Here is an 11,210-nt window from a genome sequence, read left to right as displayed (position 1 = left end):
ATAATACCCACTTGACCTGGCTTCAATGACTGGATGATCAGAGCTCAACTAGAAGAAGAAAGAAGAGGAAAAAAAGAGTAATCTGATACAATTTGATGAATTTGACTGACACCTATGGATGCAGTACCTCAAAAGAGGGAACAAATCTTTACAGCAAGGATCATTCCCACCTCCTCCATACATAGAGTAGACAGGGATGGGCAACTTGGACACTGGCTACCCAAAATGGCGGGGGGGAGGTACAAAAGCAAGAAGTGACTGGCTTACAAGCTTTCAAGAGGGAACCTAGGTCCCGATGGCGTGGAGGAAGGTAGAATCTCCACTGAGTAGCATCCAATCTGTATAGGAGGGGCTGATGAAAGGAAATGTGGACAGATCTCTTGTGATACAATAGTGAATAATTGTTATCAGGACTGATTGTGAGGGTTGGAAATGTAAAGGTAGACATTTTTTTAGCAAGGAGGGGAGTGATTAACTTTTCAATCTAGGAGCGGAGGTCCCTGGGACCATGAAGGTAGAAGAGCAAAGAGAGGGACCCTACCCAGAGAAGCAGTGATGCCTGAGATGGAAGCAGAGATGATGATATGGAGAGATGGAGAGGCTGGGTGCTTTAGACCCAGGGAGGAAGAGAGGGGCTGTGTGCTGATGACCGGGGGCAGGCTTGTAGTGTATACCCTTTGGTTGGTTGATGATGCATGGAGGTGATTGTAACCATGGCAATGAAACATTGTACAATAGGATGAATGTAAAACTAATATTCTCCCATGTAAACTATCACATAATTTACAATAAAACATTTTAAAAAAAAAAAGAAGAAGAAGAAGAAGATGGAAGGAATATACAGTCACTGTACCAGAAAGAAATGGTCGATGTTCATCCATTTCAAGAGGTATCATATGATCAAGAGTCAATGATACTGAAGAAAGAAGTCCAAGTTGCACTGAAGGCATTGGCAACGATTAAGGGTCCAGGAATTGATGGAATACAAATTGCAATTTTTTCAACATACTGATGAAGCACAGAAGGCACTCATCTATGCCAAGAAATTTGGAAGAGAGCTACCTGGCCAACTGATTGGACGAGATCCATAGTTGTGCCCATTCCAAAGAGAGGTTACCCAATAGAATACAGAAATCATTGGACAGTATCATTAGTATCATATGCAAGTAATTTTTTTCTAAAGATAATTTTTAAATGGCTGTAAACGTACATTGGCAGAGAACTGCCAGAGGTTCAAGCTGGACTCAGATGAGAACATGGAACAAGAGATATCATTACTGATGTTAAATGGATCTTGGCTGAAAGTAGAGAATTCCAGAAAGATGTCTATCTCTGCTCTACTGGTAGGAGGAAAAGAGGAAGACCCCTAACTATATGAATTGACACAGTGGCAGCAGCAATGGACTCAAACTTAGCAACAATTATGAGGTTGGCACAGGACTGGGCAGTGTTTTCTTCTGTTGTGCATAGGATGGCCATGAGTCGGTACCGACTCGCTGGCACCTAACAACAAAAAAGCGTGGTTGAAAAATGAGCCTCGAGGGTGAGTTCCATTCAGAATTGAAGGATGGTCATGGGCCATAGTCTCAGGTTCCTCCAGGCTCTTTCTGACCAGCAAGCCCTAGTTTGAAAAGCATTTTATTTGCTTATTCATAATTTCCTAAAATTTCTTCGAAAGCACACTTTTACTCTGAAAAAAAAAATTTTTTTTTTTTTTCCTCTGACAAACTCGCTTACACCTTGGGGCACTGCTCTATGGACGCGGGGTCTTTAAAGAAAGATTTCCAAAAGGATTTTCTTTCCTTCTAGGAGAAGCATTCGACCTCAAGGTCGGTTTGAACCTCAATGTCGGCGGTTCAAACTCACCAGCTGCAACTCGGAAACCCTATACAGGGTCGCTATGGGTCGGAACCGACTCGATGGCATTTAACAACAACATTCTCTTTGAAGCCTAGTCTCAAGTTTCACAGATAAAAAATCAATCACAATCTCTCAGGAACTAACACATTTTTAAAAATAGTAACTGAGAACGGGGAGCTTGCATGTCACCGGAATGGCTAAGGTGTTGGACTTAGCTTCCTTTTGGAAATAAAACATAGCTTCTAATGCGTCCGGGGCTTTTCTGAAATCAGCTATGCGGATATAAAATGCCAGCGCTGGTGAGACTCAATTCGCTTTGTTTGGATGCTGCAGATAACCAGATGCTTTCTGCTGCCTATAGGAATAAGGTCTCGCAGTTCCCTTCCTCTTGAAACAGAACTATCTGGAGAATTCAAATATTTTTCTGCAGAACATTTACTTAAGTTTTCTTTGCCTTCATTCCTGTAGCCCAAACACAACTTGACAAAGATTTATTACCGCCTAAAATGCAAATCGGGCTGCGAACTGCAAGGTCAGCAGTTCGAAACTACCAGCTGTTCCGCGGGAGAAAGATGAGGAGTTCTGCTCCGGTAAAGATTTACAGCCTCGGAAACCCTGTACAGGGTCGCTATGAGTCGGAACGGACTCCACGGCACACAGTTGTTGTTGTTGTTAAGTGCCTTCGAGTCGGAGTCGACCCATAGCGACCCTGTACAGGGTTTCCGAGGGTGTAAATCTTTACGGGAGTAGTACAGCCTCAAAAAGCAAAACTGCCCGCTGAGGCACTTGTTAACGCTTGAAAACAGGCAAAGCCGTATTTCGGAGAAGGCAGTCTAACATTTACTAATCAGTTGTCTTTTGAAATGTTTATTGTTGTTAAGAGCCACCCAGTGGGTTGCGGCTAAAATATACCAAGTACAGAGTTTTCGAAGAGCGACTGGTGAATTTTAACCATTAACCTTTTGCTTTGGAATTACTAATTCCATTTCTAAAGATTCTGGTTCCTAAATTTATACAAATTGCTTTGATGTAACAACCATGGCAAAACCTCTCTACCGAGAGTGGGGTTCGAACCCACGCGGGCATATGCCCATTGGATCTTAAGTCCAACGCCTTAACCACTCGGCCATCCCGGTGATGGGTAAGCAGCTCTCTGTCACTTCCTATGTTATTAATATGATTGTGTTTGCTACTAGTCCCTAGGAGATTGTGATGGATTTTTTAATCTGTGAAATTTGAAATCAGGTTTCAAAGAGGGTAGGGAAGAAGTAAATCCTTGTGATGCTGCATGAAAACTATAAAGTTTATTTTCAACAAGTATTATTAGACCACTGAGCATTAGGGAAAGACCAAACCAACCCTGATTTCCTGGACTTGCATTAAAGTAAGGGAAATTGTGACCAAAAGAACCAAATTAACCAAAAAAACAGGATGGTGCTGATGTACTCACATTTTTAGACCCACCTCATTTTATTACCACTTACTTTCAAGATATACTTCTTTCAGTGGATCTGGAAATAAAAACCAAAGGGGGAAAGGGAATATTGTTGATCTGGAAAATGCAATGAAATCAAGCATGTCTCCAATTCACCTAAACTCCTTACTTCTCATCAGAAAACACTGTTTTGCCACTGAATTCAAGCCTCCACTCTAAATCTCTGGACAGCATTCTCTGGGTGAGACTCCAGGGGCTCCAAAGTGGTTATATTGAGATAAACTCAGACTGGAGTTAATTTGGGAAATCCTAGTGGTGTAAAAAGAGTTTCAACCTGTGATGTTTTAACAACTTGTTTTACTATTCACAAATGAAACATGCCTTTCCTGAGTCCTCAGATGTGCTAGGCACTGAGTCAGGTGCATATAAACCACCAAGTCAGTAGGACACTGCCAGATACTTCCAGGGCAGGATGAGGGAGATTAAGAACTCATTAAATACCCAAATGGCTGTGTGTTGAAAATCTGTTAAGCTTCTGGAACCAGATAAGAAATGAAGTCTTAAATTAGAGTTTGGAATATAATTAATTTACTGTTGTTGTTAAGTGCCCTCCAGTCAATTCTGACTCATAGTGACCCTGTATAAGGTTTCCGAGGAGCAGCTGGTGAACATGATTCAAACCGATTTTGCGATCCAGCACATTAACCCACAGCACCACACCATAAAATACCTGCCAAAAGTTGCCAGAAGTAAATACCTTCGATGGTTTGGTTACCAGAGGGAATGAGCTACAATATGAGAGGGTTATGTCATCTGGATCAAACACACACCGAAAATCCAAGGACAGCTCTCCCTAGACTTAAAACCATTTATACAGAAGTATCACCTTTGTTGGGAATGCAAAGAGGTTGCAGAGTCCACACACAGACATATCCTCTTCAGGGTCTGATCTTCATGGTCTGAAAAAGCCATGATTAAAAAAAAAATGCATCACTTAGTTCTTTGGTCCACTTCAGATTTCAGTCTTTGACCTTTTAACTAAAAGAATAACTATTCTATGCCAGAGATAAAAGAGATGATCTGAGATGCTTGCCTTTGAGGAAAATTTAAGCTTGTCAATGCTGGGATAAGAGCTGAAGTGGCAAGAGTGAAGAGTGAATGATTGGTACAAAAATCAAACAACAACAACAAAACACCACCATAGCAGAAAAAGAATTTCCCCATACAGTGACATATGCAAAAGTTTTCATACTATCCTATTATTGTCATTCCGAACATTCACAATCTAGCAGAATTATCAGTAGAGTTTATAGAATATATTTATCTATTTTAAATGCCATTGCGTTGGTTCTGACTCATAGCACCCCTGTAGGATTTCCCAGAGCAGTTGATTGGTTTGAACTACCAACCTTGAGATTAACAGTCCAGTGCTTATCCTACACTAAAGAGTTTAAATACTTAAATATGGCAGATTTTAAAAATAAGTTAATAGAAGCATATTTGGAAAAGTATCTTTTGACATAGAAGACAGAAAAAGACATTAAAGAAACACTTTACAATCACAAACAGTAGAATAACATATTGCTTTAAGTTTATTTTGTCCAAATCAAAGATGGATTCAATAAAAGTCATAATGGAAAACTAAATAGACAGGTGTGCCAGAAGTGAAAATATTTGAAATGCTTATAAATGACAAGAGCTTAATCTATATAATATTGTAAGAAACCAAGAAAATCAGCAAGATCCGACAGCAAACTCATTAGAATATGGATAAAGAATCAGGACAGATACTCATCAAACCCAGGATAGAGTGGAATCTAGAAAGACAAAAAAATATTTGAAACATTTATTATGATTGTTGTTGTTAAGTACCGTGAAGTCTGCTCCAACTCATAGTGACCCTGTACAGGGTTTCTGAGACTGTAAATCTTTACGGAAGCAGAACACATCATCTTTCTCCCACGGAACCACTGGTAGTTTCAAACTGCCGACCTTGAGGTTAGCAGGCCGTTTCGTCGTAACCACTATGCTACAATGCTAAATAAAATAATACTCTACCTACATTAGACTGACAGACTCAGAAAGCTAGGTGTAACAATTACTGCAGGAATGAAGTATAAGAACTCTCATGTTTTCCTGGTAGAAGTTCATACTAATGTAACCATTCTGGAGAGCAGTCTCATACTTTACTCAAAATTATTCTTACACAATGGCCCAGGTAGTCTCCTCGTAGATGTGTATGTCCCAACCCCCCGAAATCTTACAAAAGTACAAATAGTACTATATGTGGATGCTGACTGCAACATTATTTTTAGTCTTTTAAAATCAAATTCAACTGATGTTATCATTACACAGTAGATTAGTGAAGTGTGGTAAATTCATAATATATGATATTATGTAGCTGTAAGATACCAGTGATTCAAACTCACCAGCCACTCCTCAGAAACCCTACACAGGGCGGCTATGAATCGGAACAGCACTTAACAACAACGTGTAATAAAATAGATGTGCATGTAACAACATCTGCAAACCTTATAAGGTTCAAAAAGATATTTAACAGCAATTTTTGTAAATTAAAATATATGTAGATAAATACCTACATATAAATATTACAAATGAAATGATACTCATCAAAACTATACATATGTGTAGGATAATGGATTGGAATATTGAGTCTATCCATTCAGGACTTTTACATGTTGTTGTTGTTGTTGTTAGGTGCTGTCTAGTCAATTCTGACTCATAGAGACCTTGTGCACAACAGAATGAAACATTGCCTGGTCCTGTACCAACCTCACAATCATTCCCATTGCTGCTGCCACTGTGCCAATCCACCTAGTTGGGGGTCTTCCTCTTTTTTGCTGACCCTCCACTTTACTAAGAATGACATCTTTCTCCTGGTCATATGTCCAGAGTATGTGAGATGAAGTCTGGCCATCCTGGCGTCTAAGGAGCATTCCGGTTGTACTTCTTCCAACACAGATTTGTTTGTTCTTCTAGCAGTTTATGGTATTTCTAATATTCTTCCCCAACACCATAACTCTGGTGCTCAGTAAATTAAAGCTTTAGTCTTCTTTCCAATCTTTTGCAAGCCAATCTTAAGAAGATTGCAGGATAATTGCCTCAACCATTATTCCTCAAAAATTCTCTTCTCTTCAAGATGAAAAGTTTAGTTTCAAAAAGTTGTGACCTAGTTAAGATGACTGCTTATCGAGTTTATCTTCTTCTAATTCCTCACCCCTTCTCCCTCCAGGAAATAACTATCCTCTTTGCATTCTCACAGCACCCCAAACCCTCAGCTGAGGGTCTGTACCCTGATTCTTTCTAACTGTCCTAGCTTCCACTCAATTTTAGAACCTGAACAGATCCAGACTGTAATCCTTTGGTTCAAACAGATAATATTCTGTTACTGCTTTTTGCCATTGTTGTTGTTGTTAAGTGCCATCAAGTCGCTTCCGACTCATGGTGGCCCTGTATAGGGTTTCTTAAGAGTGACTGGTGAGCTTGACCGTGAACTGCCAACCTTGTGGTTCAAACTGACTTTACATTTCAGTGCATTAATCCACAGCACCACACAAGGACACCTATGGCTTTTTGTCATAGGGCCAATGAAAAGGCCAAGTAAAAATATGAGTATACAAACATACACACACGTGGGGGCTTCAAAAAAGTTCATGGAAAAATGAATTAAAAGATAATGGGATTTTTCTATGAACTTTTTGAAGTCCCCATATATATGTGTATGTGTGTGTATATATATATTATGTATGTATTATTGTTTGTTGTTAAGTGCCATCGAGAAGGTTCCGACTCACAGCAACCCTATATAGGGTTTTCCAAGGAGCGACTGGTGAACTTGAACTGCCGACCTTGCAGTTCAAATGGCTTTGCAGTCTGGCACATTAACCCACAGCACCACACCAGGACTCCATATGTATGTATGTATATATGTATATGTGTATATGTGCTTATGTGTATATTGTATATATGTATATGTGTATATATGTAATTATATACTTTGACCTTCCAATGCTTCATGAAAATCAGTCAGCTCCCCTTGGCTGAGGTTGTAAGACTTTTTCAGTGGAATCTAATGGCTGAAATCTCTTCAGGTTCAATATGAACTGTCTCTTAAAAGCAGGCCCTATTGAGATGAATTAAAATAAGAGGAAAAATTACTTGTTATGGGTATAAGGCTGCAAGGTTATCTGAGATAACTCAAACAGTAGTGCCCTTCTTAAACATAAAAGAGATGGCCAAGATTCCTGCCTCCATCACCTCAACACACCTGTGTTTCTCTCTTTAAAGAAAAATCTTTGGTTCTAGCAATGGGGAGTTATCACTGTGACTGACTAGAGCAGTTTTGATTGAGTGATGGTATTAAAATTTGGTGCTGAATTGTACATGTAGAAAATGTTGAACTGGTGTATGTTTTACTGTGCATATTTATTGCAAAAACAGCAAATAAATAAATATATAATGTATATTTACAAAAACAGATTGGCATGGAGTTAAAGGAGATGGGATATGAACCAAAATAAGATAGTAATTATGAATACATTTAGAGAGATTTAGCTCCAAAATGAGATGACAAAATGGCTATAGGTGGAGAAATAAATTGAGTTCATAAAAAAAATTCTAAGATATGAGAAACAATTAACATCTATTATAAAGAGGAAAATGGTTGGAATGATGTCCTTAAGTATAGTGTAAGAGATAAGCTGTATGGTATAAGTGAATAGATTAGATTTAGATTGGAGTATGTAGTTATGGTGTTGGAGGAGAATATAGAAAGTGCCATGGGTTGCCTAAAGAACCAATAGATCCGTTTTGGAAGAAGTGCAGTCAGAGTGTTCCTTGGTGGTCAGATGTCCAAACTTTTTCTCGCTTACTTCGGACATATTGTCAGGAGGGACCAGTTGCTGGAGAAGGATATCGTGTTTGGTAAGGTAGAAGGTCAGAGAAAAAGAGGAAGACCCCCAATGAGATGGATTGGCCAAGAGGCATGATCGATGAACTCAAGTGTAGCAACAGTAGTAAGGTTGGCCCAGGACTGGGCAGTGTTTCGTTCTGCTGTGCATAGGGTTGCTATGGGTCAGTACCGAGTTGATGGCACCTAACAACAACAACCATGTTGCTAAGTGTCATTGAGTAGGTTCTAAGGAGCCGGTGAGTTTGAACTGCTGACCTTATTTGAACCGCTGACCTTGTTTGAACCACAGACTTTGCAGTTCAAACTGACCTTGAGGTTGAGTGCTAATCCTATGGTGTCACACCAGGACTTCAAATTAGAGTATTGTTGTTGTTAAGTGCTGTCAAGTTGGTTCCAATTCATACCACCCTGCACAGGGTTTCCAAGGAGTGGCTGGTGAGTTTGGACCAATGACCTTGTGGTTCAAACCCACCTTGTTGGCCAGTACTTATCCTATGGTGCCACCTCATTCAATTATAATAGAAGGAAATGTTAAGTACTTGGCATAGAAAATGGCAGTTTTATAAATGTTTGTGGGAATTCTCTACTGATTATTTCAAATTCCTCAGTGAAAAGCAATAAAAGGTGGTTGAGAAGGTGGAGGAAATTTGAGGAGAGCAGAAAAGTGTGAAATTATCATTTAGGAAAAATTCAATGAAATAAAGGCAAGTAGGATAACTGCCTAGCAGCATTAGGGGCCCAACTTGTCACAAATGGATAATGGGACAAATACACTTTGGACCAGACTCAGTCAGGTGCTCAGATGCAGAAACAGCAGAATTGCATTTATCTTGTATTTTGACTTTACTAAAAAATGCAAAGTGAAAGAACAGCAAAAGTTTTGAGGGTGTATGCAAGAAATTAGATAAGATTTAGATGAGTAGAGAGGGAAAAAAGGACATAAAAGAAATTGTATTACAGTGAAAAGATGACAGGATCATTGGATCATTACTAGACAGATTTCTATGTTTTGGAGAATTGGAAACTAGCTTGATAATTAGACACATCAGGACTGGAACTAGGTAAAAATTTAACTCTGTGGTGTGGTACTGTAGGATAAACACTGGACTGCTAACCACCGGTTGGTGGTTCAATCCCACCAGTCACTCCTTAGAAACACTATACAGTTGGAACAACACTAAATAATAAAAACAGCAACCATTAAGTTAAATTATATTTCAATGTAATATTTAAAATGAACAAAAATTCATGATGAGCAAAACATCAAAAATTTAAGTAAAGACAGCATATGTATTACTGATTTTTCCTTCTGTCTCAGACTCCACTACAGCTCTCATAGGCGTGCCCTCCATCCAGAAACTCCAAGTTGAAGGGGGAGAGATGTACACATGTAACAACACACTGGGAAAGTCCTGAGGAGCCCTGAGAAAGAAGAGAAGGCAAGGTTAGATGCTTCTTCTATGGGCAGATTCTAGGATCAGAATAGGTTTTTGATGGAAGAAATGCCTTAGGATTAAAGACTGCATTTTAAAAACCAAAACTTTTTTCAGATGAAGGAGGAGATTTGTGCACTTGACTTCCATTCTTACTTATTTAGCTACCTTTATCTGCAAGAAGAGTGCATGCAGTTGGTTCAGGGGAAAGCATTGACTTCAAACAAGAATACTGAGCATCTGGATTCTAGCTTTAATGACTTTCTGTAAGGAGTCCTTACCTATCCACACCTGGGTTGCTGTGGTTTAGTGACATCAAGCTGGTTCCGAGTCATACAGCCCTGTATACAGTTTCCGAGGAGCAGCTGTTGGATTTGAAATGCCAACCTTGCAGTTCAAACTGACCTTGTGGTCCAGTGCTTATCCTACAGAGCCATGCCCACATCTGTGGTGATCATTAAATGTGGCTGCTATTAGTATTGCATTAGGCAAATCTGCTGCACAAGGCCTCTTTAAAGTGTTCAAGAGCAAAGTGCGCCTGACCTAAGCCATGGTATTTTCAGTAGCCTCATATGCATTGTGAAAGTTGGACATTGAATAAAGAAGACCATAGAAGAATTGATGTATTTGAGTTATGGTATTGGAGAGGAATATTAAAGATACTATGGACTGCCAGAAGAACAAACAAATCTGTGTTGGAAGAAGTACAGTCAGAATGCTCCTTAGAAGCTAAGGTTGGTGAGACTTCATCTCTCATATTGGATCTATTATCTGGAGGGACCAATGCCTGGAGAAGGACATTATGCTTGGTAAATGGAAGGACAGTGAAAAAGAGGAGACCCCAATGAGATGGATTGGCACAGTTGCAGCCAACAATGGGCTCAAGTGTAGCAGGAATTGTGAGGATCTTGACGGACTGGGCAGTGTTTCTTTGTATTGTACATAGGATTGCTATGAGTAGGAACTGACTCAATGACACGTAACAACACAGCTAAGCAGCAGTAATCTAATATTTCTAGATGGAAGAAGGTTTTATTTTCAAATAAATTTTAAATGGCATTGTTATGGATTGAATTGTATCCAGAAAAATATGAGTTGGAATCCTTCTTCTACAAAACTCTTTAAAGTGTTAAAAACAAAGACGTAACTTTGAGGACTAAGGTGGGCCTGACCCAAGCCATAGGATTTTCAATCCTTTTATATGTGTGTGAAAGTTGGACAATGAATAAAGAAGACTGAAGAAGAATTGGTATATTTGAATTATGCAGTTGAAAAAGAATATTGAATATACCATGGACAGCCAGAAGAATGAACAAATTGTCTGGAAGAAGTACAGGCAGAATGCTCCTTAGAAGCAAGAATACTAGTTATCAATTGGGACCTTCCTGGAGAGGGATACCATGCTTGGTAAAATAGAGGGTAAGCAAAAAAGAGGAAGACCGTCAGTGAGACGGATTCACACAGTGGCTACAACAATGGGCTCAAATGTGGCAATGACTGTGAGGATAGCACAGGACTAGACAATGTTTAATTCTGTTCTACATAGGAA

The 11,210-nt window shown here is 39.3% G+C and overlaps 1 non-coding gene across 1 annotated transcript; it reads right to left on the bottom strand.

The window, feature by feature from the left end:
• Nucleotides 1–2,913: 2,913 nt before the first annotated feature.
• TRNAL-UAA lies at nucleotides 2,914–2,996 on the bottom strand. The gene has a single exon. It is a non-coding gene; the product is annotated as a tRNA-Leu (tRNA).
• Between the last annotated feature and the right edge of the window lie 8,214 nt (nucleotides 2,997–11,210).

This window comes from Chrysochloris asiatica, unplaced genomic scaffold (genome assembly GCF_000296735.1).
Source record: "Chrysochloris asiatica unplaced genomic scaffold, ChrAsi1.0 scaffold00213, whole genome shotgun sequence".
Lineage (NCBI taxonomy): Eukaryota > Metazoa > Chordata > Mammalia > Afrosoricida > Chrysochloridae > Chrysochloris > Chrysochloris asiatica.
The sequence above is the reverse complement of the archived record's forward strand: the minus strand, read 5'-3'. Positions and strand labels throughout refer to the sequence as shown.